At 41.5% G+C, this 26,400-nt stretch overlaps 1 long non-coding RNA gene across 1 annotated transcript; it reads right to left on the minus strand.

Annotated features, from left to right (window-relative positions):
* Positions 1-3,238: 3,238 nt before the first annotated feature.
* Positions 3,239-19,938, minus strand: LOC102011736. The gene is made up of 4 exons (XR_001236334.1): positions 19,886-19,938; positions 11,103-11,268; positions 5,131-5,277; positions 3,239-3,407 (listed from the first exon to the last, which is right to left on the minus strand). It is a non-coding gene; the product is annotated as an uncharacterized LOC102011736 (long non-coding RNA).
* Between the last annotated feature and the right edge of the window lie 6,462 nt (positions 19,939-26,400).

Raw genomic sequence — 26,400 nt, forward strand, 5'->3', positions numbered from 1 at the left:
TTATTCTGTAGAAGATTCAGTCAGAGTCTTGAGTCTGTAGGTTTATGATTTTTGTCAGATGTACTTCCTTGATTCTTTTAGAATCACCTCCCCTCCCTACTTCTAGGTCTGTAATCACACAAATATTAGATCTGTGTGATAGACTTCCACTGACAATTTCCTCACTATTTACAGTTGTGCTTAGTCCAGAGGAATGAGGACAGATGAATCTATGCCATCAATGCCCCGTCTCATGCTCACGGTTTTTGTAAACTGAGTCACTAGCTGCACACAGCCACAGTGATCATTTACATGATATCTACCACAGCTCCTGAGCAATAACCAAACTTAGTAATTGCCACATAGACCCTGGCACACAAAACCTAAAATATTTATTATTTAGCCCTTTTCAAAAATGTTTGCCAACCTCTAGTTCAGATGTAGCCCTCAACTCAGCCAGAGTTCTAAAACCTACAGCATAGGTGGGTCTGGTGCCAGATGCCTGTAATCCCCACACTCTAGGAGACTGAAGCAGGATGGAAAGTTTGAGCCCAGCTTGGGAAACTTAGCAACTTAGCAAGACCCAGTCTCAAAAAATAATAAAGGGGCCGGGAATGTAGCTCAGGCAAAGGCTCTGGGTGAATCCCTAGAACCACTAACACACACATACACACACACACACACACACACACACACACACACACACACAGAAGAACAAAGATAAGAATTTCCACAGACCTCAGTCTGATAGTAGGCAAGCTGAGAAATGACGGACAAGTATTTTTACAGCGTCCAATGAACAACAAACAGAAAGTCAACTTATGATTTCGATGACAACTTTTATAAGTAAATATACTTCATCAGAATGCATAAAACACTCTATAAAACCCAGAAACTCCAATCCTAGGTATTTACTTAAAATAAATGAAAACACACGGTCTCATAAAATTTGCACACAAATGATCGTAACAGTTTCAACACCGAGTGGTTGAATTAACAAACTGCACCCTGGTCACACAGCACATCATTGCTCAGCTATGCAAAAAAAAAAAAAAAAGCGCCTGCCTGGCAAGCGCAAGGTCGTGAGTTCGGTTCACTGGAAAGAAGAAAAACCAAAAAAAAAAAAAAAAAAAAAAAAAAAAAAAACGGCTAGAACTATTATTGTCTGGATTTGTGTGTTCCTGCCCTAAAATTCGTATGTTGCAATCTTAACATCCAAGGTGATGCTATGAGGACATGAAGCCCCTGGGCAGCGATAAGGTCATGAGAGTGGCGGCCCATGAATGGGGTTGATGACCTATAAAAAGGGATCCCAGAGCGCCGCCCTGTCCCTCCACCAAGTGAGGACACGGCAAGAAGATGCCATCCAGCTACAAGCCAGGAAATGAGCCCCAACCAGACACTGAATCTGCCAGCGCCTTTATCTTGGTCTTCCCAGCTGCAACAGTGCAGAAGGGAACTGATGTTGTTTTAAGTCCCCTGGTGCAAGGTATTCTGTTCTAGCTGCTTGGATGAACTAAAAGAACATATACAACACGAATAAATCGCAAACAGCACCACGCTGAGGAAGAAAAGCCAGACAAGTACATCTGCATGCTGTGGTTCCATCGCTATGGAAACGAGTGGGGAACGAATTTGTAGTGAAGAAGGGAGACCGGCAAGTGCCTGGTACTGGAACTACAGAGGCCTGGGTCATGTGTTCTCTGTTACTATGACAAATTCCTCAGATAATCAACTGATGGAGAGAAAAGATGCACTGTGGCTCCTAGTTTCAGAGGCTTCAGTCCATGGGGTGCTGGGGCCATTGCTTTGTGGGCTGTGGTGAGGCAGCGAATCACGGTGGGATATGCAGAGCAGAGCACAGCAGAGCATCCTGTCCAGCTCATGGCCAGGAACCACAGGGGAAGAGGACGTGCACATCCTGTAGCCCCTCGAAGGGTGCACACCTATGACCGAAATCCTCCCGTGGGGCCCAATCTCTCGAGCGTTGCTGCCACCCACTAATAGCACCAAGCTGGAAAACAAGGATTTAGCACATGCATATTTGGGGGACCTTCTGGAACTATAGCAAGAGAAGAGAGGGACACAGGGAACTTGGAGGTCATGGAAGTCCTTTTCAATTGTGTTTGGGTACACAGGTGTACAAACTTGTTAAAACTCATCCAAATGTGTACTTAAAATAGGTACATTTTACTATGTATGTACTATCCATATTATACCTTAGTGAAGTCACTTTGGTCAATGTTTTTGTTTTTTAAGTAAAGAATGAAGGATACAGACACATGCAAATGGAAATCAGTGTTGATAAAGATGGACAGTGATTCCACATTGCACCTCACGGGTGCCAGTTGCCACTTTCATCTTGTGTTTGTAATCAGGTGCAGAGGAGTGGGACGCCTAGCCCGGAGGCTTCCCGGGCATGCAGACCAGGTGACAACTCACAGGCAGGTGAGTAGAAGATCCTAAAGGAGCTGAAAGGCAGGTGCTCAGGACTGACAAAGACAAGGGCCACTGCGGCTACACAGGGTGTCTGTACACACGAAAGAGCAACACACGGACCTCCCCAGGCTTTCCCAACTATGGACAGCATCCCAGGCACCTGCTGGCCCCCAGTGGTACAGTGAAGGGTTTGCTGGTCTCTGTCCTAGCTGGGCAAGTCCTGGGGAAGGAGCTCCTTCTTTCTTGTGTCCTGGGGCACAGGAACATCTGTTTCAGCATGGAGTGGTCAAAAGATTAAACTTAAAGATAAATTTAAAATATGCAGAAGGACAAGGAGATAGAGACACCAAACGAGGACAACTGTTCCAGAGAGGGGACCTAGTGGCGGACTGGTAACTTCAGTGGTCTCCCTAACCCGCCCACTGGTCCTCCGCTCCTCTCCCCTGCATCTCACTGAAGCTCCCTGGAGAGCTGTCCTGGCTCCTTGGAGAGGACTGTGCTGGCCAGAGCTTGGTAATTCCTTTGCAGCACACACACCCACTGCTTGCGTGGGGCCTGGTCTGCGTTTCTTTGGATGATTGCTCCTGTGCTGTCTCTGCAACCAGGGGCGGTGGGAGATATTGTTCAACTCTGCAAATCTGCACAAAGGAAAGAATGGGTGGCAATCTGTACCATTCTAAACCCAAGTTGATGTAGTTGAGCTGTAACCTCAAATGCTCACTTGACAGGGGCTTCCAAAGCCTTTGCCCACCCTCCATGGAAAAAACCATTTTCCTCCCAGGGTACCATCCTCTACATAAAATCAGTCAACACGGGAAAGTACATTTTAGTGATGGATCAACAGAGAAGAACCAGCCTGCTCTATCTTGTGGGATCACAGCTGAGGATGAGGGACCCTTCCCAGCTTAACCCTCCGGAATCTTGAAGACTTTCTGGAGGAAGAAAACTTCAAGCAGCTCATGTCAAAAGCCAGTAGCTGGGACAGTAGTCTGCAGGATTTGAGGGAAAAAAAAAAACAACAGGAAGTGAGTGTTTTCCGTTGGGAGAAATTTACAAAATATCTGTTAGATGCCTGATTGTTCTAATGTCATTTTCCCCCCAGAACACTGAAATATTACATTAGCAAATCTTTTTGGTTAAGCAAGTTTCTCTCAGAGAATACAGTAGTATTAGTTTGCAAATAGTCACAGAACAGTTTTTATGCGCTGAAAGATGTTGCTTTTCTTTGAAGTCTGCTGTAGCCAGAGAAAAAAAGCCTTCACACAAACTGCGCAGTCTGTCTCTGGCTTCTCAGTGGTTTAGAGCTCAGTTTAGTTGCAAGGTTTAACCTCTGTGACCATAAACATCACATAAATGGCTCATGGAAGTTGCAGTCTCCCTCAGGGTCTGGAAAGCAGAGGAGCGGCCAGCAGCCTCGGCCCAGTAGGGCCTGTATTTCCCCTTCTCTACGACCCATGGCCCCACTGCCTCTGGCAACCAGGCCCTACCAGGCCTCCCCACGGCCCTGGCCCAGCATCCCGGTTCTGTGTGGGTTTCTCCTGCCTCAGTCAGAGGGACGGTGTGAAAACACAAAGCTGCCCAGGATATCTCCAGATTGAAGTGTTCTTCAGACAAGGTTCAGCATCCCCCAAACACCCTGCTGGACCTGAACACAGGCTGCTGACCTCCTCCCAGGGGCACCCAAGCCCCCTTGGGGTCAGCTCTGTGGATGTTCCACATTCTTCACCCAGCTCAGGCTCAGGGCAGGACCAATCTTCCCTCTTCCTGAGCATCCTGGGGGGATGAGGATGGAGCTGCAGAGAACCGCATCTTTTTCCTGCTTCATGCACCCTGGAGCTCAGAACCCTGCCTCCCCAGAGCTCAGGGTGCCCAGGAAGGTGCCCAGAGCTGTGCCGATGGGTCCACTCCTTTCCATCCCTGCCAAACTCCCAGTGCTTCTCCAGTCTAGTCCTTCTGAGAGACGGTGACACCACAGGATCGGAAGCCACACAACAGAAATGACAGAGCAGCTGTCACCCTGTGCTACAGAGTGTCCACAGGGGAAACAGCCAGCCCTGGGCACTCACAGGAGAAAGAAACATGTTTGCTGCCATTTAAGTGAATAAAACTTACGGCTGATTTGTTCCTGACTTTTCTCTAACCTGTTCAAACTCATGGGGCTTCTCCAGAGCTTTGTTCTACTCACTGCACGTTATAAAAATCAAATGAAATGTTTACTTGTGTAATTATATTTTTCTACATGGATATTCCTTTTGGGACGTACAAGTTCCATGGAGATTCTTAACCTAGTGTCTAGCACAAAATAGGCACTCACTAAATATCTGTTGAATGGATGAACGAATGGCAAGCACTTACATTTGCATTTTCCCATTTCGTTTGTTTGGTGACCCAGAGTGACAGACGCCTAGATAAGTGCACAAGACAACTTCTGTAATTGTAAGTCTTGAGATGGACTACCAATCTCTACCCCACCAACTCACATAAAACTACTGGAAATGATTAAAAACTGAGCACATATCAAAGGCACAGTGCCAGGCACAGCCTTTAGGGTTTCAGACATGTGACTTCATGGACCCAGGACAGAATACATTGATCATGTCTATTTTATAGTTGAGGAGGCTGAGGCATGAGTATGTGAGTGGCTCATCACAAGTCCAACCACTGGTGTGGCAGGCAGCGAGGAACTGACCTCAGATTCATCTAACAACTCACCTGGACCCTCTCCCATCCCGAAACACAGGGTCTGCTCACTGGTGTCACACACACGGACAGATGGCTTTCTCTGGATCCTGCACCTGACATTTTCTTCCTGACTGTGGGATGTTTTCAAAAGTAGAGCAGAGCAAGAAGTTCAGACTTCTACATGGGAACAAACAAATAAACAAACACTGATTCCATCTAGAAACCCCAAAGCTAAGAACAGCATCATCTCTGAGGAATCCACTTGACAGTCACGAAGAATCACCATCAGATAGCACCGCAGGTTGCAGCTGCTTGGGACCATCACACCTGCCCTCTGCGCTTGGAAATAGATGTGCATGTGCAAGATAAAAATAGGTTTCCAGAACCAGAGCTTCATAGCTATGCTTTTGAAGGCCAAGCAGAATCACTTGCCTGTCCTGAGGCCTGGCGTGTTCCCAAGGGTGGGAATGAGTGATGGAAGTGATGGAAGAAATGAATGCTCGAGTGAAAGGGAGCCAGAAGGAACATTAAAGACCACGTTATCAAATCCCAGGTCACATATTGTATTCCTGTCCCTGACATTTCTAACAAGTATAATCTGTCTTGGCTTCAATCCTTCCAGGAACAGGGATTTAACCACTGCCCTGTGCAATTAAATTTATTGCTAAGAATTTAGAACTGAGGTACAAATCTCTCCGCAACCCAGTCTCCCTCCTCTCTCACATTCATGTCTCTTTCCAGAGCACGTTTGGCACATAAATTGTATGGAAGCTACGGAATGTAAAGACAGAGGAAATGCTGGGTTTTCTTACAAGTATTAAAAGTCCTTGGGAAAAAAGAAAATAACAGAGTCAGATTGACCAACTATGCATTCAAGGAATGCTGTGAAAATCCAGACGGCCGTCATAGCAGGATAGAGAAAGATGCTTATCATTGCAGCTACGTGATGTCTTGCACTGAATTTCGGTACTGGGGTCTAATAATAATGACGCGCTGCTACCAAGAGGTCTGAATGCACAACCTTGGCAGAAAGCCTATGTGGACGGCAAGCTCATAATAGGAAAAGTGTTGGACCGTTGGACCTAAGAGAGTGCTTTTCAGTGGTTGACATAAATAATCCTTCTAATTTTATCTTGATGTAAAGTATATGTACATTTCAATGCACAGATCTTGACTATTTACTTAAAGAAGTTTTGTTAAATGTACACACCTCTGTAGCTCAGGTTACAGTCAAGATATAAAGTATCTGTCATCCCAGAAGTCCTCCCTCCTGCCTTTTCTGAAACGATTTCACCTCCCAAAGGCAGCAAACATTCTGCCACAAATTTGTTTTGTCTGCTCCTGACAGTCATATAAAGAGAATCATGAAGTACCTGGCTTCTTTTGTTCAGTATATTCTTGAAAAATGCCCATAGCACTGTGTAATTCAGTAGTTAATTCCTCTTCATTGCTCAGCAGTACCTTATGGTACTATGTTGGCCAACGTTCCCATTGCTGGGACAGAATCCCTGACATACCCAGCTTGGAGGAGGAAATGATTTACTTGACTCCTAGGTTCAGTGGTTTCAGTCCATGGTCACCTGACTCCAAGGCAGGAGCATCATGGCAGAAGGGTGTGGTGGACCAAAACATCACACTTCCTATCAGCCAGCAGCAAAACATGGGGAGGAGCACAAGACAGAGCTAAGGCCTTCACAGGCTCACCCCCAGTGACTCACTTGCTTGACTGGAGCCCACATGCTAATTTCGTATATCTTTTATTCCGGCTTTTTGGCTGTCTTTGCTTTCTGGCCATCATGAAGTAAAGGCTTTCCTGTCATGCCCCTTTGCCATGATATTTCTGCCTTGAGCCAGCTGACCATGAATTAAACCCTCTGAAACCATAATCCAAAATAAACCTCTCTTCTTCTAAGTTGCTGGTGTCAGGTATTTTGTCCCAGTGATGGAAATCTGCTTAATATAATATGAATGAGCCTCTATCTAGATTCTCTATTCTGTCCTATTAATACATATGTCTACCTTACATCAATATCACATTGTCCTGAGATATGTCTTTGCGTATCTTGTGTCTATATATTGAAAATGCATTTCTTAAAATAATGGCCTACAGGGATTTGTTTAATTTTGGGTTTTTTTATTTTTTGTTTTTTTGTTTTTTGGTTTTTGGTTTTGTTTTTTTTTGTTTGTTTGTTTTTTTTTTTTTTTGCTTTTAACTTAGTATACCTCTGCTTTTTCATTGGAGCACTTAATCCATTATTTACCTGGAGACCACATGTTTATAGACAGAAACTCTCTATAGCCAGAAAATACATAAGACTACACTACTAGCAGGGCACCTTGAAGTTAAAATAGTAAGTGGTCATGCAGTATGTGCATATCATGAGTGTCCCTTAGACCATGGAACAAGCTGCATGCTTTTGGAAGAGCTCAACCCCTTCCACCACCACTTCAGGAAACTCCTGTCCAGTCATAGCTTGGTTATCCCATGTATGACCTACACACCCATCATAGGGCTTAGAAACTATTAGCCACTATACACTTGCTGTGGTTTTCCAATGGAGGAATGAGAAAGATGTAACATCCTGCTGATCATATTCAGTTAGCATAATAGTGAGTTAATATTTACTTTTTTCTTCAAGTACCAAGAGAATTGCGATTACACAGGTTATAAAATACAGATATGGAAGAGCTTATAAGTACTTTCAATCATAGGAAAAATTTTAAGATGCCAGATGTTTATCCCAACGACCCTTACATAAACTGAGGAAATTACAGAAATATCTACTGATTGTGCTTAGTTTTGGAGCCAGGCAGAGATACCTCTGGACCAGCTTCCTGAAAGTCCACATGTTCCAGGACCAGCTGAAGGTCAGCAGTGTGGTCTGAGTGGGGCATGGAAGGCACCGTTGGGTTGCTGAGAAGAAAGACAAAGGAGGGAAACAAAAGGGACCAAAGCAGAGGCAGGAGGGTGGGAGGGGTTTTGTGAGACTGTGAGGACAGACCAGGGGCAGGGCAGAGCGGCCTCCCACCCACAGAGAGGGTGAGGAAGGACCACAGAGAACAAGGAGAAAGAAGACTTATTTTGTAAGTCTTGAGATGGACTACCAATCCCTAACAACTCTAAGCCTTAGTAAAACATCTTATTTTTAATAACTTCCTTTTATGCAGAGACCAGTGAATGTTGCATTAGACTGACCTGCAGAGAGCATGCACAGACACAAACAGGAGAGGTTGTTAGAGGACAAGGGCCATGAAATAAATCAGATCAGTGGGAGGAAGGATTGGGTTGTAGCCTTTGAAGGTTCCTGAAACCACGTACCTCAGGTCTTGGGGTCCCCTGAGGTGTATAGGCTGGGTCAGAGTTGACAGGACATTATTACTCATGTCAGAAAGCACATTGTGGTAGTTTTTCTCCTAAAAACTCAAGGGAGCTAAGCTGAGAAAACCTTTCATCCTATATACAGAGGATGGTACCTTGGAAGGAACCATCAGACCATCCTGAGAAGTTCTCAACAAAAATTGCAAGACATGCAAAAGTCAGTGAAAGGAACAAATCTGGCACAAGAGCCAGAGTAAGATGTGGTAGGAGTATGAATAATCACACAGGAGTTGGGCCAGGATATATCCACTAAGAGCTAAAATGGGAGAGTAGACACTGGGCAAGAGCAGAGATGCAGTGCAAACAGAGATGGAAACTCCAAAAAACAGAAAGAAATGCTAAAATCAAAGCACAGGGAAACCAAAATGCAGAATGGCTTACATTGGTTCATGAGTCAATTGAATAGAGCTAAGGAAAAATTAAAAGTAGATCTGAAAACATCAATAAAAAGTCTTAAAAATAAAATGAAAAGTTGAAGGAGGTGGAAACAAAACATCCAAGAAATACACAAAAGTATCAAAAAAAGTATAGCGCATACAATCAGAATATTAGAAGAATAGAGAAAGAACTAAGACCAAAAATATTTGAAGAAATAAGAGTTGAGAATTTCAAAATTAATGACAGGCACCAAATAAGGCCCACATACAGCAAGCCCAGGGCTAACTTCACACTCAGCGGGGGCTGGGGATTTAGCTCAGTGGCAAAGCACTTACCTGGCAAGCACAAGGTCATGTGTTCAATTCCTGGTACTGGAAGAAAAACAAACAAACAAACAACAACAAAAAAAAAAACCTTCACACTCAACAGAGAAAAATTGAAAGATTTTCCTCTAAGACCAGGAACAAGGCAGGCTACCCATTCTCACTACCTCTATTTACAGTATAACATGGAAAGTCCCAGCCACAGTAATTAAGCAAGAGAAAGGAATAAAAGGCATCCAAATTAGGAAGGCATATTGCCTGTGTTTGTGGAAAATGAGATCATTTATGTAGAAAATCCTAAAGAATCCACCAAAAACTGTTACAACTATTAAATAAATTCAGCAAAATTTTAGGACACGAATCAACAACAACAAAAAATCAGTACTGTTTGTATATAATAACAGTAAACTAGCTGAAAAAAAATCAAGAAATAATCCTATTTATAATAGCTACAAAAACATGAATAGGAATAACTTTTATCAAGGAAGTAAAACACCTGTATATCAGAAATTATGAAACAATGGTGAAATAAATTGAAAATACAACTAAGTAAATAGATATCGCATGTACATGCATAGAAGTCATTTGAATGTCTAGATTATTAAGGGATCTAGAGTAAATTTAATATTAATCAAAATCTCAATGACATTTTTCAGAGAAATGGAGAAACACAATTCTAAAACTTGGATGTAAATACAAAAGACCCTGAAAAGTCAAAGCAATTTAGAGTAAAATGGACAAAGGTAGAGACATCAAACTAACCGATCTCAAAATTTAACAAAAAGTTACAGTAGTCAAAACAGCATGATAGTGGTGAAAAAAAGACACATATACCAATGCATCAGGACAAGGAGCCAAGAAATAGATCCCCACCGATGGTCCACTGATTTTAGATAAAATGCCAAGAGCACACAATGGGAGAAGATGGGTTGGCTCAATAAATGTTGCTGAGGAAGCTGGATGTCCACATGCAGAAGAATGAAATTAGACTTTTATCTCATCACAATTCAAAATGTGTTTAACTTCAGCATGAAACAGGAAACTATTAAAATTATTTGCAAAAATTTATGGGGAAAGCTTCACGGCATGGGTCTGGCTGATGATTTCTTGATGTCAGTTGGTTTTTGGTTATGAAAACAAAACCAAAATAGACAAATAGGGTTGCATCAGACTGAAAAGCTTCTGCACAGCAAAGGAAATGATTAATGAAGTGAAAGAAACCCAGGGAATGAAAGTATTTGCTAACTGTACATCTAAGAGATTACAGACATTCCTCCTTTAACAACTGGGTTGCATTTCTGCACTACTGAATTGGTTACTAAATAAGGAATTGTAAATAGTATGGACGATAGTCAGAACAAAGAAGTGATCAGAGGAAGCTCCAACCTGACGACTTTGCATTTATTTGCATAACTCTTCTATGCAGTGCTGTAATGGATAACAGAACGTAAAGCTCCAGGGCTGTACAGTACAAGCAGTAAACACTGCAATATTGAATAAACAAAGAGTACCATACCATAAAAAGACACTGAGGCTCTATAAACAAGATGCACAGAGCTGCAAAAGAAGAAAGACACCCATGCTAACATTTTAGTCATAGAATCTTTCAAAGTCCTCATCAGTATCACCAGCAGAATTACTATCAGGAGATGTGAAAGCCCAAGGAAGGGAGAGGATAAAGCAGAAATGGAAGAATTGGTAATAGGGCTCCTGGGTGTCGCTTTCAAGAAGAATTCTGTTAGTGTGGTCTGTTTTGTCATTTTCTTTTTTGCTTCATAAACTTCATGAGAGCACCGTAAAAGTTTATTCATTTGCTGTTCCACTTTCATGAACCACTCAACATTTGGACCCACAGCCTCCAGTTCTAACAGAGCTGTTTTGAGAACACACTGTAGACAATAGACTGTAGACAGTATACTCACCCAGGAATCTGTGAAGTCTCGTACACAGAATCAAAGCAGAAGCCACCATGAGGCCACACGGCTGCTCATGCTTCTACGCTGTAAGTCCACATGCAGTCGTAAGTGGGAGCGGCAGATCATAAGTCAGAACAGTCATTAAACAGGCAGGTCACTACACATGTAGTATCTGTAACATAGAAAATGTATATGGAACTCAACTCAATAGCAAGAATACAACCCACTCAAAAACTGTGCTAAGGACCTGAATAGAAATTTCTCAAAAGAACACGTTCAAATGGCCATCGGGCACATGAAAAAAGGCTCACCATCACAGATCGTCAGGGAAATGCAAATCAAAACCACAAAGAGGTATCACTTCAGACCTGTTAGAATGGTCTTTATCTAAAGGTCAAGGACAGCTATTGGGTGAGGAGAAAAAGAATCTTGCACATACTTGGTGAAAATTAAATGAGAATAGCCACTAAGGGAAAGGGTATGGAGGAAATGGAAGCACCATAGGATCCTGCTATCCTGCGGAGACCCAGCCAGGGGAATTCACGTCAATGTGTTGAAGAGTCCTCTGCCCTTCTCGGTCACTGCAGCCCTATTCACAATGACCAAGATGTGGAATCAGCCCATGTATTCATCAGCGGACGGGTGGATAAGGAATCTGCAGCATGTATCCCGATGGAGTAATACTCAGCCACAGAAGAAGACAAAATCTGTCATTTGCAGCAAACTGGGAAAGAATGGGAGGCTTGTGTTAAGAGAAATAAGCACAAAAAGACAAATGCTGATCGCCCCGTCCTGTGAGATCTAAAAAGTCAAACTTATATAAGAAGAGAATGGATAGTAGTTACTGGAGGTTCAAAGTTAGTGTCAGTCATGGAGACAAATTTTCATTTGGGTAGAAAGAATTAATTCAACTAATACACATCACAGTGACTATAGCAAGCAATGTATATATGAAAATCGCTGAGGCAATGGGATTTCAGTGTTCACACACTAACAAGTATGCATGTACTAAATAACTTAGCCTTCCACTGTGTACATGAAAATCTGCATACCATAATTATGTGCAAAATTTCCTTAATACATGCAAAATTTTCTTGTTAATTAATGTTTTTAACTGGCAGCCACCAAACTAGAGATACACAAAACTCAGAAACACCACATAAGTAAATACCTAAAAGTCTGCACCTAGGCATATCATATTCAGACTGGAAATACAAAGGCAAAGAACGACTTTTAAAGCAGCCAGAAAGACAGAAACCTTACCAGAGGACAAGAACAGGAGTCTGTTGCTCTTTTCAAAAACCACATAAGCAAAAAGAAAGCAGAATGAAAATAGCTAATGTGTTGAAAGAAAAAATATCTATCATCTAGAATTCCATATCCAGTGAAATTATCCTGGAAGAAAGAACAAAAATAAAATGTCCTAAGGCACATCCTAACAAATATAAAAAGTAGGAGTCACAAAGTATGTTCTCAGACCATAATGGAATTAAATTAGAAATCTATAATAGAAATACAGCTGGGGACTGCAAAATATTTGAAGGTTAAACAGTGTATTTCTAAAGAGCACACAAGTCAAAGAAATCTCAAGAGAATTAACCTAACATACCACTCAGGGAATGAGAGAAAGGAAAGTATTTTAAGCCTAATAAAAACAGAAGAAAAGCAATAATAAAAATCAGAGCAGCAATGAAATTGAAAGCAAAAAATAATGGAGAAAACTAACAAAACAAAAGCTGGTCATTTGAAAGGATAATTAAATTAACTAATTAAGCCCACAACTGGGCTAGGAGAAAGAGAGAACACAAATTCCCAACCTCAGAACTAAAGGGAAGACCATCACTGGTGCCCTAGGGCACCTTAAAGGGACAATCAGGATCACCATGAACAACGCTATGTCCCAAATCTGACCATCAAAATTAATGGGTCCATTTCTCAAAAGACACAAAGTATCCATATTCAACCAAGGATAAATAGATCATCTACATAGTCCTGGATGGATTAAAGAAATTGAGTCAAAAGTTTCTGAAAAGGAAGGCACTAAGCCAGGAGAACTTTACCAAACTAAGAAGAAGGGATACCAACACTTCACAATCTCTTCTAGAACACAGAAGCACAGGGAATGCTTCCTAATATATTATATGATGCCTTCCTTATCCTAATGCCCAAATACAAGAACAAGACTAGGACATTAAAGCATAGGAAAACTGTAGACTAACTATGAGCTTAGATGCAAAATCCTTAACAGAATATTTACACATGAAATGCAACAATGCAAGGAAAGAATTGTATGACATTGCTCAGTGGGATTTATTCTAGTTATACAAGTTTACCCATCATTAAAAAGTTAACATCTTCTATCACATAAACATACTGAAGAAAACACATATGATCACATCAGTTGATATAAAAAAGGATTTTATAACACTAATATAATTTGTGATGAAACTTTCAAAAAGAACTAGATATAGATGGAAAATGTCTTTGTCCTGGTAAGGAATAATACCAAAACCTGCAGCTAATACACATAGTGTATCCACACTTAGTGTGGAAACCTTGAACCCCCTCCATGGATGACCAGACACGGAGGTCAGGCCAGGGAGTCCTCTCTGACCTGTCCTCAGCATCACTGAAAGTGACAACCACAGCAAGGACACCAGCAAAGGACCTAGAGGGGTCCCAGTGGTGGAGCCAGAAGTGCACTGAGCTTTGTTTATAGATAGCATTCCTGTCTGTGTAGAATAGACCCAAAATTAAGTCAACACCCACAGTAACAAAACTGTAGTTAAAAAGTGATGAGAGATTACAGCCAGCTTAGAGGCCACAGGGTTGTTATATAAAAATCAATTGTTTTCATATACACAAGTGGTAAATAATTAGAATATGAAAAAACAATATACATAATTTCACCCCCAAAACAAAATACTTGAGTGTAAATTTTAAAAAATAATGATATATGGATTTATGGGGAAGAAATTGCAAAACTCTGAGGAGACAAATCAAAGATAGCTAAACTATTTCATGTTTGTGGATTGGAAGATAATACATAAGAAGTCAATTCTTTCCAACTTGAATTTATAGGTGATCAATAAAAATCCTACCAAAATGTTTTGGGGATATTGACAATCTGATTCTAAAGTTTATTATCAAAGGCAAATATTTAATATGGGCAACACAATGCTCAAAAAGAAAAAAGTTACAGATCCAACATGAGCCAACTTCAAAACATGTTATAAAGTTGTAATAATCAAAATAGCATAGTATGTATCAGTGTGGCAATGAAAAGATAGATCGATAAAACAAAATTAAGGCAACAAAAATGGATCCACACAAATATAGTCAATTGATTTTTTTGGTCAATTGATCTTTGACCAGAGAGCAAAAACAAGTCAAAGGATAAAGAAGAATTTACAAAAACACTGCTGGACCAACAGAACATCAACACATAAAAATTCCAATAAACCTAGATGCAGACCTAACCCAACAGCTGACTCAGAACTACACAAAATTCACTCAGAATAGATCACTGACCTAGTTTTAAATCATAAAACTTCTAGTGGGAAATAGGAGATTGTCTAGGTGACCTTGTATTTAGTAATGAAATTTTAGATACAACAAAAGTATTATCCACAAAAAAAATGTGATAGGTTGAATTTTAAAGTTAACATCTGTCCTGCCAAAGACAGATTATTAAAAGAATCAAAAGGCAAGTCAAAGGCTTGAAGAAAATGTTTGCAAAACTCTTATCTGATAATGAATTCATATCCAAAATGTACAAAAACTCTTAAACTCCACAGTTAAAAAAAAAAACCCACTTAAAAAATGGGCTAAAGATCTGAACAAACAACTCCATTGAAAAGATATGCAGAGAGGAACTAACATACTAAAAACTGTTCGCTACTATTCGTCATTAAGGAATTTTAAATTAAAACAACAATGAAATACCACTAACCAGGAGAAGTGTTGGGATATTAGAATGATTAAGATCCAAAATTTAACAGTACAAAATGCTGGTAAGAATACAGAGAACAACAGGAAATCAGTTGAACTCTGAATGAATTCCGTTCATTGTTATTCAATACAAAATAATTCTAAGGCATTTCAGCAGTTTCTCACAGTGCCAAAGACAGTCTTAAAATACAAGTCATCAATCACATTCCTAGATATTTTCTCAATTCATTTAAAAACATATGACCCCATAAAACCTATACAGGAATGTTTATAGAACCTGTACTTACAATCCTCAACAATGGAAGCAACCATGATACTTTTCAAATGGTAAGGGGACAAACCAACTGTGGTAGTACTATACAATAAAACATTACTCAGTGAGAAAGGAAAGGAGTTACAAAGTGTGGATGAATTTCCAATATATATGTACTAGATTAAAGAACCCCCTTAGCTTTAAAGAAGCCATTCTGAAAAGCTGCATACTGTATGATTCTCATTATGTGACATTTCAGAAAATTCAAAGCTAGGGACGTTAGGAAAGATCTATGTCTATATCTTAGGCAGAGTTAGAGAGAATGGAGAGTAAGCACAAATAAGAAAGCCACAGCAGATAATTTCAGAGTCATAAAACTATTTGTTGTATGTGCTTATGGATACATGAGTTCCACATTTGTGAAAAGCAAGTGAACTTTATAAGTTAAGGCTAAGTAAGGTTCATGAAGAGTGGACCTTAGTTATGCCAATTAAAGAAAATCATTTATGAAGTCAGGTGAATCCTACTATGGGAAGCAAAATGTGATAGAAGCCATTTCATTGTATGTCATTGAAACAACTTTACTTGGGGGCAGAGTGGGAAGTTTCTGGCATAAGTTACTTTGGAAATGAATCAAATCCAGATGATAAAAGGTTTTAAAAACTACATGTTGAGTAAAGTACTCTACTGGGTGAAAATGTTTCCCATGAGAGTATGGGTGAACAATTCATGCATGCTAGGAGGGAAGGAGTTAAAACACAGAGAGTGAGAGAGGAGCCAGGTGCCCTGAGTGGGAATTTACAGATATGGGGGAGGTCTCTGCAGTTACAGATTAGAACTGCAGTTGTCAGTCATTGTAGAATTATGTTTAGTGTCACACAGATGCAAATGGTTACATACAGATGTGTATGGTGCACATGCATGGTGTGTGTGCCTATAGGTCAGTAGACTCACATGCATTTTCTTGCTCCATCAGCTAAGACAGACTAGTAGTAACAACATCCCAAGAGCAATGAGTGCATCTAACACCCCTGTTTCACCTGACATCTCCAAGAGAAAGCATGGGACCTGCTTGGAGGATCCACTGATTACATGCTTCAAGCAGGGGCTACACAAAGTGAGACTGCAGCACCTGTTGGTGATACAAAGCAAGCACTCAAAATGTAGGGCTTACTACAGGGATAGAGCAAACAACAAAAATTGTTCTCAGAAGCCAGACATAGAGCAACCTGGGCCACAAAATGAATAAAAATATTTAATAATCTAAATTATAAAATAAATGTGTGCAAGTTCAAGCTGAGATAGAAGATGAGATGAATAAATGGAAAAGTAGAAATATCTCAGATGCAAAAGAATTCCAAATACTTAGTGCATTTCCCTCCTCCTAGAAGGTAAAAAATTGACTTCCTGCTTCTCAAGCAAGGGTCACACCATGACTGCCTTCCAAAAAGCACAGAGAAGAGAGAAGCTACAACAGGGGGACTTCAAAAGCATGACCTTGGTCATGCAGACAAGGCCAACATCAACAACGTCCATCACATTGCTATAATATGCCCTTGGTGTGATGGGATTGAAATATCTGTTTACCTCCTGGTCTACCTTCCCAGTCACACACAACTTCAGTTTACTTGAAAAAGAAATGCCAGAAATTGCAAGACATTTTACAAAATACCTAACCAGTACTCCTCAACACCGTGGCTGAAGTCATCCAAACGCAGAAAAGTCAAAGCAACTGTCCCAGCCAACAAGATCCTAAAGAAATATGATGACTAAATTAAATGTGAAATCCCACAGACCATCTTGAAACACAAAATGAACCTTAGATTAAAAACTAAGGAACTCTGCATAAAACAGTCTTTAGTTAGTAACATCTGCATATTGATTCACTGTTGAAACAAAAGTACCACACTAATGTTAGATAATAATAGGAAAGCTAAGTAAGGGAACTCTGAACTACCACCACAATTTTACTGTAAGTCTAATAGTGCTCTCTGAAAAATTCATTTAAAACAACAACAACAAACCTATAGCTAACATCATAAGTGATGGTGAAGGGCTAAATACTTTTCTTCTAATTACAAAAATATTCAGGCACAGCCACTGTCACAAAGCTTCCTCATCCCCAGATGCAAGTCCAGAAACAGGGCAAGAAAATGGGGGAATAAAGGCTGAGAGATCAAAAAGAAAGAAAGAAAATTGTCCCTATTTTCAATGACACAGTTGTCTACATAGAAAATCCCAAGGGGTCTACAGAAAATTCCTAGAACTACTAAGTCAGCTCAGTAAAGTTGTGGAAGTTAAAATCAATCACTAAAACCTCCTGCATGTAAATATACAAATAACAAACAAGTAGAAACCCAAAATCAAAGTATGATATCATGTACCATAGCTAAGGAAGAGAAAATAACTAGCTAGAAATCCAACAAAACATATGCTGAAAGTTCAAAATACTGATAAAAGAATCCTAAGACTATTATTAGACAAAAGGAAGAGAATAAGGACAGGAAGGGGGGCATAAAGAAAAGTTTTGAAGGGATGTGTATGATCAACATATGTCATGGGCATGTATAGAGATACCACACTGAAACCCAATACACTGTAAAATTAACAGACCTAAATAAAAATATTTTTTAAAAAGCAAGTTAAAAAAATTAGGAAATAAAAAAAAACATACCACATGCACAGGTTAGGAGACTCAATAAAGAAGCTAATTCTCTCCAAATTGAACTACAGTTTTCATCTAATTCTTATGAAAACCACTCATATTTCTTCTACTTATAAACAAACTTATTCTAAAACTGACACAGAAAAGCAAAGAAACTAGAATAGCTAAAAAAAAATTGAAAAAATAACAAAGTGGCAGGATGTTAAGTCTTAGCACAGGACGCCAGTGATCAAGGCAGTGGGTTGATGACACAGGAGAAGGACCCATGGGGCACACTGGAGGATTCATAAGTAGACCAGCTATGAGAGGCCCAAATAGTTGTTGTGAAACATAGAAAAATAACTGAATAAAGAGAGGTGGTCTTTTCAATAAATGGTGCTGGAAAGTACAAATCCACAGGCCAGAGGAGCCGGTCAGTACAGTCCCCAATTATCTGTAGTTTTACTTTGGGTTTCAGTTACCCATGGTCATCTGCAATTCAGAACTGTTGAGTGGAAAATTCCAGAAATAAAACACTTGATAAGTTTTAAGTTCATGTCGTCCTGAGTAGCTTGATAACACTGTGGGTCACTGTGCTCCATGCTATGGGAATATGACCTCCTTTACCCAGTTTATCGATACTGCCTACCCTGTAGTCACTTAAAAGCTAAGTTATCAGATCAACAGTCTCAGCATCAAAGTGCTTGTGTTCAAGAGACACTCATTTTATTTGCTTTATGGTCCCAACTTGCAGCAGTCATGACACTGACAATTTTATTATGGTATATTGTCATTATTATTCAATTTTATTAATAGTTATTATTAATCTCCGACTGTGCATAGTTTTCACATTAAGCCTTACTGTAGGTATATATGTATAGGAAAAAGTTACATATAATATACGGTTCAGTACTATCCACAATTTTAAGCATCTGCTGGTAGTCCTGAAAAGTATTCTCTATAGATAACGAGGGACTGTGATGGAAGAATAGATAGATTACTGGATTTGGTGGTACAAGACTGTAATTCTAGCGCTATAGGAGGCTGAGGAAGGAGGGTTGCAAGTTCAAGCCTATCCTGGACAACTTAGTAACTTGGAAAGATTCTTTCTCCAAACAAAAATAAAAACTGGGCCAGGGATGTAGCTCAGCCTGAATGCTCTGGATTAAATATCCAGTACTGAAAAACAAAGAAAAACAGGTAGATATTTGAGATAAATAACTTTCTTGTAAATTTACCTCATCATATACAAAATTTAATTTAAAATATATCACGGATTAAATATTCAGATCTAGGAAAATAGTTCTTGGATTTGATACCTAAAGCACAATCGAGTATTTTAAAAATTGATAAATTAGACTCTACCAGTGCTTAACAAATTATACTTCATCAAATTTTAAATGCTGTTCAACTCAGAAAGACAATAAAAAGACAGGCAGAAACTCGAAGGGTATATTTGCAAACCACTCTCTTTTCACAGTGGCTGGACCATTTTATACTCTCACTAGTAATGTAAGAGACACCTAATTTCTCCAGATGTTTCTCAGTGTCTTAGTCACTTTCCTTACTGCTGAGACACAATACTTTACACCCACAATCACTCTCTTAATGGCCTCACATCTAGAAAGGCGTCTCAAAATTAAACAATATAAACTACCTGGTCTGGTTAAAAAGAGGAGAAAAACATGAGGCGACCCTGCTTCAAAGAGCAGATACAGACAACAGGTGATAGTGCCCAGTGAATCTAGCTCTAACTTGCCTCAGGGGAAGACAAATTTAAAACCACAGCGAGGAGTGATCATAAAGATGTCAAAGTTCAAAATCATGGTAACTCCAAATGCTGAGCATCATAGTCTAGATCTACAGTGTCTCTCAGAAGGCTCACGTGTGCAGAGGTTCAGCTTTTGGGAGGTGCTTGGACGATGGGAGCAGTGCACTCACCAGTGGACTGGTCCAAAGTGGAAGATCCCTGGGGGCGTGGCCTCCACCTTCAGCGCCTCCCTTCTCTCTGCTTCCGGGTCACCAGGATGTGAGCAGCTGACCTCCACCAAACCCTTCTGCCAGGCTGTCCTGCCATAGAGGCAGCCGACTACGACCTGAATCCTCTAGTAAATGTGAACAACAACAACCACAAAAAAACCACTCCTGCTTTAAGTTGTGGGTGTAAAGTATTGTGTCTCAGCAGTAAGGAAAGTGACTAAGACACTAAGAAACATCTGGAGAAATTAGGTGTCTCTTATATTACTAGTGAGAGTGTAAAATGGTCCAGCCACTGCGAAAAATAATTTGACAGGTTGACAGACAAAGCTAACCGTGTATCAAGCCTACAACCAAAAGAAAAAAAAAATGTGCTTTTTGGAAGTTATCCCAGAAAGATGAAAACATATGCTTCGGTGAAAAAAGTATGTATCGATATTCACAGTAATATTCTTATCGCAGAAACTGGAAACAAACGTTCTTCCAGGGATGAATGCCTCACAAAACCCTGGGGCACTCATACAGTGGAACACTCCTCAGTAACAAGAACAAATACAGAGAAACAAATACAGAGAAACTAGCCACTCATTTAAAAACCAGGATAGAGCGCAGAAGCATTACAGGCAGAGGAAAAATCGGTCTCAAGATTAAATACGACATACTAATGCTTACATATCATCTCTCGAACAACCTACCAATGTACAACTGATATGCAGAAACGCATGCATGAATCTACACAATACTCCAGTTCCAGGCGCACTCACGCGGCCCACTTGTCACCACAATCAAGGTGACAGCATAGCCGTCATATCCAAAAGTCTCCTCGTGCCTCTGTTTTGGATTAATTTGGTTTGATTTGGTTTGGGTTTTTTGGTGGCTTTTGTTTGTTCGCTTTGGGGTATTTTTTTCTATTTTGTTTTGTTTTTTGTGGTAAAGACACTTACCATGAGACCTACCTTTTTTTTTTTTTTTTTTGAGTTAGGGTCTTGCTAAGTGACTAATTTGCCCAGGCTTAGCTCAGCCTTGCAACCCTCCTGCCTCAACCTGAGATCCAGCCTCCTAGCACTTTTGCATAATACAGCAGGCTTAACTCGGCCTGCTACGTTCTGATCTGTAGATACGATCTTCAGAACTCACGTCCTTTTCATAACTGAAAACGTGTGCACAGTGGAGTCCCTGTTTTCCCTTCTCCCAAGACATGGCAACCACCTCTCCACGCTCTGGCAGAATTGGGTTACTTTAGATGTCTTCCCTGACGAGAATCATGCAGCGTTATTCCTTCTCTGGTTGACGTTTCCCTCAGCATAACATCCTCCAGGCTCATCCATGTCTTTCTGCCTATGCCTCAAATGGTCCTACGGTGGGCACAGGCTCCCCACTGCTCAAGCCATGGAAAACCCTCAGCCTCTCTGTGCTGGTCATCAGGACCAGTGGGCCTCCACGTGGGCAAAGCTCAAGGGGCACAGGCAAACCCAGCCTCCGTCCGTGCTCCCAGGCCAGCCAGGCACGCTCCTTGCTTGAGGCCAGAGGCTGAGACACTGACTACCAATGCCCCCAGATAAAGAGCAGTCTTCTTCCTTTTCAGTGATCAGTGACAGACCCACCTGTTCTTCCTCCATTCACCCGTCTGTGTGCGCCTGCCTCATGACCATATCTTAACTCCAGTCAGTAACGCTGCCGTGAGCATGGGAGCGCGGGTATCTACAAAGCTGATTTCAATTCTTTGGGATATATATGGGGATTCCTGGGCCACAGGATAGTTCTATTTTTAACTTCCGTAGAAACTTGCACATTATTTTCCCTTGTACTCTCAGGGGAATCAGCAAAGTGACCAGAAGGCAACTGATAGCAATGGTACTGGTATAGAGCTAAATATCTGCCTGAGAGACACAGCTTTCAACTGAATGTGACTAAAAATCGCCAGGGTCTTTATCAGCTCTAATTGTCCGTGTTTTTATTGGGATTTGTTGCCGTGTTGAGGTGGGGGTGGGGGAGGGGAGCTTGTAAACTGCACAGAGCTGTAAAAATGAAACTTGACTTTCACCTTTCTTCCAGATGTGTGACTCTGGTCACACTAGCTACGCTGATGCATTTCATATCTTACTAAAATAGGTAGATTTACACAAGCAATATCTTCAAAACATATTCCAGAAAATATAGAAATTCCACTGTCATGAAAGAAATTATAAAACTGCTTCTCCAGAAAATCTCTAAAAAGGAAAAAGAGAAAAAAGGGGTGGGGACTTGGGCACGGTAAAGCTCCAGCAAGACTGCTGGGAAAACGTAACTGAAGAGATTCTGATTGTTCTCTTGCAGCACCCTCCACCCTGAAATAGACACCTCTCCCATCCACCAGAAAAAAAATATCCCAGGAGCAAAGCAGTGGGGAACGTGAAGAGCCTGTTGACAAAAGAATTCACCTGCCTCACAACAATGGGGAAAGAGGGAGCAGACAAAGCTATGGAGCAAGAGCCTTCTTACTGATGAATCGCGGTCTTCACAGTGCTCTAGGAGGGCGCAGGAAGGAGAGGCTCACCTGTCGCCATCCAGGGGAGGGCCCGTTGTGAGCTGAATGGGCTTATCAGGGGACAGGGATACAGCTCTGGCTTCCAGCCCCTCCTCAGGGGAACCTGACCCCACAGCCCCTGCCGGAGATGAGCCAAGTCTCACAGTGAGGCACAGAGGCCATAGAAAAGAAGAACGTTTTCTCCCAGAGAACAAAGACACCAGGCTGGGGGTGCGACACTCTTGGCTCCTGCAGGCGGCTGGAGCTTATTCTGAAGGAAAATGGCTTGGCCATAGCTCCCCGGGGAGTATGATGTCATCTCTGTGGGTGACACAGGGAAGCACAACCCCCTGCTGCCTTCAGAAGAGGGCAGGGGAAACCGGCAGGGCCAGGAGGGATGACAGGAACCTCATCCTGCCTTCCTGCCAGCTTCCCTAATGCTTCAGGAGCCCTGGCCCCTCAGCTCCTGGGTGGTGCTGGCCAGACCCTCCCTCTCGTATGAGAACCAAAGGTCCTTGAAGACAGAGATTTGGGAATGAGGACCCCAGGTACCTAGTGCAGTCAGTTACTCCATATATACTTGTTGGGGGTAAATCACTGAATGAATGCACCTAACTATGGGATAAACACTTGGGTTTTAAAAAAATGCCTTGGAGCTGGGCACGGTGGTGCACATTTGTAATCCTAGGCTTCTGGGAGGCTGAGGCAGAAGGACTGCAAGTTCAAGACCAGTCAGAACAATTTCAGACACCTTGTCTCAAAAATAAAAAATAAAAAATGAGCTGAGGATGCAGCTCAGTGCAAAGGCCCTGGATTCAACTTCCAGAACTCCCACCCGAAAAAAAAAAAAAAGGCTTGGAAAAAACCTAGTGTTTCTCTAAAACTAGATTGTCTACTGTTTCCAGTTCCATGGTGATTGATAAGGAAGTGTGGGGCTCTGTCACTCACACTTGCTCACGGGACATTCAGAATGGGGAACCCACAGGTACTCTCGCATTTCCATTGAGGAGCTGTAGATTGAAGGTCTGGCTGCATTAAGTGCTTGCTGGGGGACCCAGCTTTTGGCCTCCTCAGCTCGCACATTTTCGGTAGAAATCATCAGAACAAAAGCCAATGACAGCTTCCAAGCCTAGTCTGGTTCAGCTCCTTTGAAAAGGAAAAAGGATCCTGTGGATGCGATCACTGCTCCTGCTCCGGACCTCTGCTTCCTGGGACTTCCCAGCTTCCTGCCTTGCTAACAGACTCCTATCTGTCCTTGTCAGATGACAATATCAGGATGACTCATTGCTTCTGGGGTTCTTGGAATTGTCAGGACATCAGAGCACTGTGCCACCCAGGACCCAGGGACAACTGCCCTGGACACTCCTCACTGCCTCCCTGGAGCATCTTTTACTCTGGAGCAGCACTTCCTGGCGGAACACACTCTTGCACGCTCTCAGCTGGGGCTGCCTTCTGCCTAGCACCAGCTCTACCTGTGGGCTGGAACCACCCACTTCATCCTCAGAAGCACTACAGAGAAAACCAGAAGATGCTGGTCCCATGGTCTAATGGACCACCTCTCCAGAAGAGACACCGTCGTGTCCTCCCGGTAACTCTTTGTCCAACAGGACTCTCATGCTGCCTCTTACCTTTCTTCATTAGTCCCTCTCCTTTACAGCAACTATTAGAAAACGGCAATGAAGTCTAAATTTCTGGGCTCATCAGAAGTCAGGACCCACGGGTTAGCAGCGTGCTGACTGCACTGAGGTGAGTGATCCCAGCCCAAGATGTCCGTGTCCAGGACTCAGCTCCCAGCATCCCAGCTAGAGAGGAAGAGTGCACATCTACTCGACCAGCTTGGACTTTTTCCTTTTCTGCCAGAATGTGCATTGTTTTCCTGAATATTTCTTCCAGCTTGTTATGTACGAGGGGGCCTGAGGCTAGATGAAGATTAGTCATTTTAGGAAAAGGAAAAAGAAAGGGATAAATCGTTTGAGAAAAGCGCACGCAACATAGTACACTACTAAAACTTTTAGGGACACGCATACTCAGTGACTTTAACTTGCCCTCATTTCCAAGCTGTCTGTTTCGCCTCTAAGATTTTGCCCTGGAGAAAAGACCCAGGAGGGAGAACATGCGTCCTCACCCCGTTCTACATTTGTCTTTTCACCTGTTGCTTAATGCGCTGCACATCTACATGTAGAAACTCATAAATGCGCGGCTTTCCTCTCTGGGCTGAGCCTTTCCCTGCCTGATCCAGCCCTCCGGATGCCGTCCAGAAGTGCCTATGGTCAGCCACCTTATCTGCGCCGCATGCACGCAAGGAGCAGTATCCTTTTCCTTCTTGCACCTCAACATGAGCATTAGCCTTTCTGTGTGCTTTTGTTGCGTTGATCAAGTGAATTGTGGCCATGACCCCCACCTCATCCCATAATGAGGTGCTTCTGTTTGTCTTCCCGCTATGACACAAGTGGTGTCCGTGTCCACCACTAACCTGACTCCATGGAAAATGGGTGAAGTTTTGGCAGGACAAACCCATGTGAAGAGATCTGCAGTAAAATGAGTGTTTTTGCTTCCATAGACGGTGCCAACTTACTCTCCCTGGGAGGCTTGGCAGTTCACACAGGAGCAGCAGATGACAAGAGAATCTAAGTTAGCTGTTTTCTCTGGATCTTTGCTTTCTTGTTGGTCTCTTCAATTTTACAAAAAAGAAAAGGTTTCTCTCACTATGTTGAGGTCAGGTCTGTTGAAAGTGGAAATGTCTCCGTGCCTTTTCTATAAACAGAACGTTCACAACCACTGCACTTTTGTCTAGAAGGGTTTGTTTGTCCTGTTCTAGGAAATATGTTAATATTTCTCTTTGTCTGCAATGGGAAGAATACATGCATTTCTCACATTGGCAAGTGACTTTGGATTGTTTTTAGCATCTTTTAAAAATGTATATTTTATGCAAATTGATTAAACTTTTCTTCAATGGTTTATAAGCTAACGTGTGATGATCAAAAATACTATTTCCCATCTTTATGCCTAGTATTTTTAGACCTTGCATTTTATGCTTAAATAATTTATTAATCCGAAATGTATACTTTGGTAAGAAATATAATGTCAAGCCAAGCATGGTGGTGTATGCCTGTAATCCCAGCACTCTGGGAAGCTGAAGCAGGAGGATCACAAGTTGAAGACCAGCCTGGGCAATTTAGGGACTTAGAGAGATACTAAAAAACGTTGAAACGGGCTGGGGATATTGCTTGCTGTGAAGGCTCTGGGTTCAATCCCCTGTACTGAAAAAACAAAACAAAAAACTGTCAAGATCTTTTTCAAGAACACACCATATTCTCAATGATGTTTATAGAAAAGCTACCATTTCTTCCACTGATTGTCCAGACAGTGTGTTTCTTTTCTGTTGTTTATTTTCAGACTTCATCCCATTTTGTTGTTAATGGGCTATTTATTGATGTATTTCTTTCGTTCTTTTTTCCTTCCTCCCTCTCCTCCCCTCCCCTCCTCTCCCCTCCTTTCCTCTCTCATGCTGGAGGTTCAGCTCCAGGTCTCACTCATGCTAAACACAGATTCTAACAGTGAACTCTATCCACAGCCCTCAGATTTAGAACCAAAACCATTCATTGAATTAAATTTTAAAAGGCAAAGCATTTCATTGTAATCATGTTAAATTTATAGGTTCCTGAACAAAAAAACATGTTCTCTGTGGATAGTAAACTCTTAGGTTCAAGTGTGCTATGGCTTCCCACTGTCGTTTTCCACGTTTATTTTTGTATAGTTTTCTAGCGATTTAAGTGGCTTTTGTTATTGTCAATAAAATGTGCCCTCTGGTCTATCTTCTAATTGGTAAATTTTTATGCAGGAAAGATAGAATTTTTATATCCTTATTCTCAGCTACCTTTCCATGCTGTATGTTATAATTATGTTTTCTAATTTTCAGTAGTTGAATTTTCCATGCATGCCATTATATAATTGTGCAAGTATATGGAATTTT

This window comes from Chinchilla lanigera, unplaced genomic scaffold, assembly GCF_000276665.1.
Source record: "Chinchilla lanigera isolate Chin_1 unplaced genomic scaffold, ChiLan1.0 scaffold00055, whole genome shotgun sequence".
Lineage (NCBI taxonomy): Eukaryota > Metazoa > Chordata > Mammalia > Rodentia > Chinchillidae > Chinchilla > Chinchilla lanigera.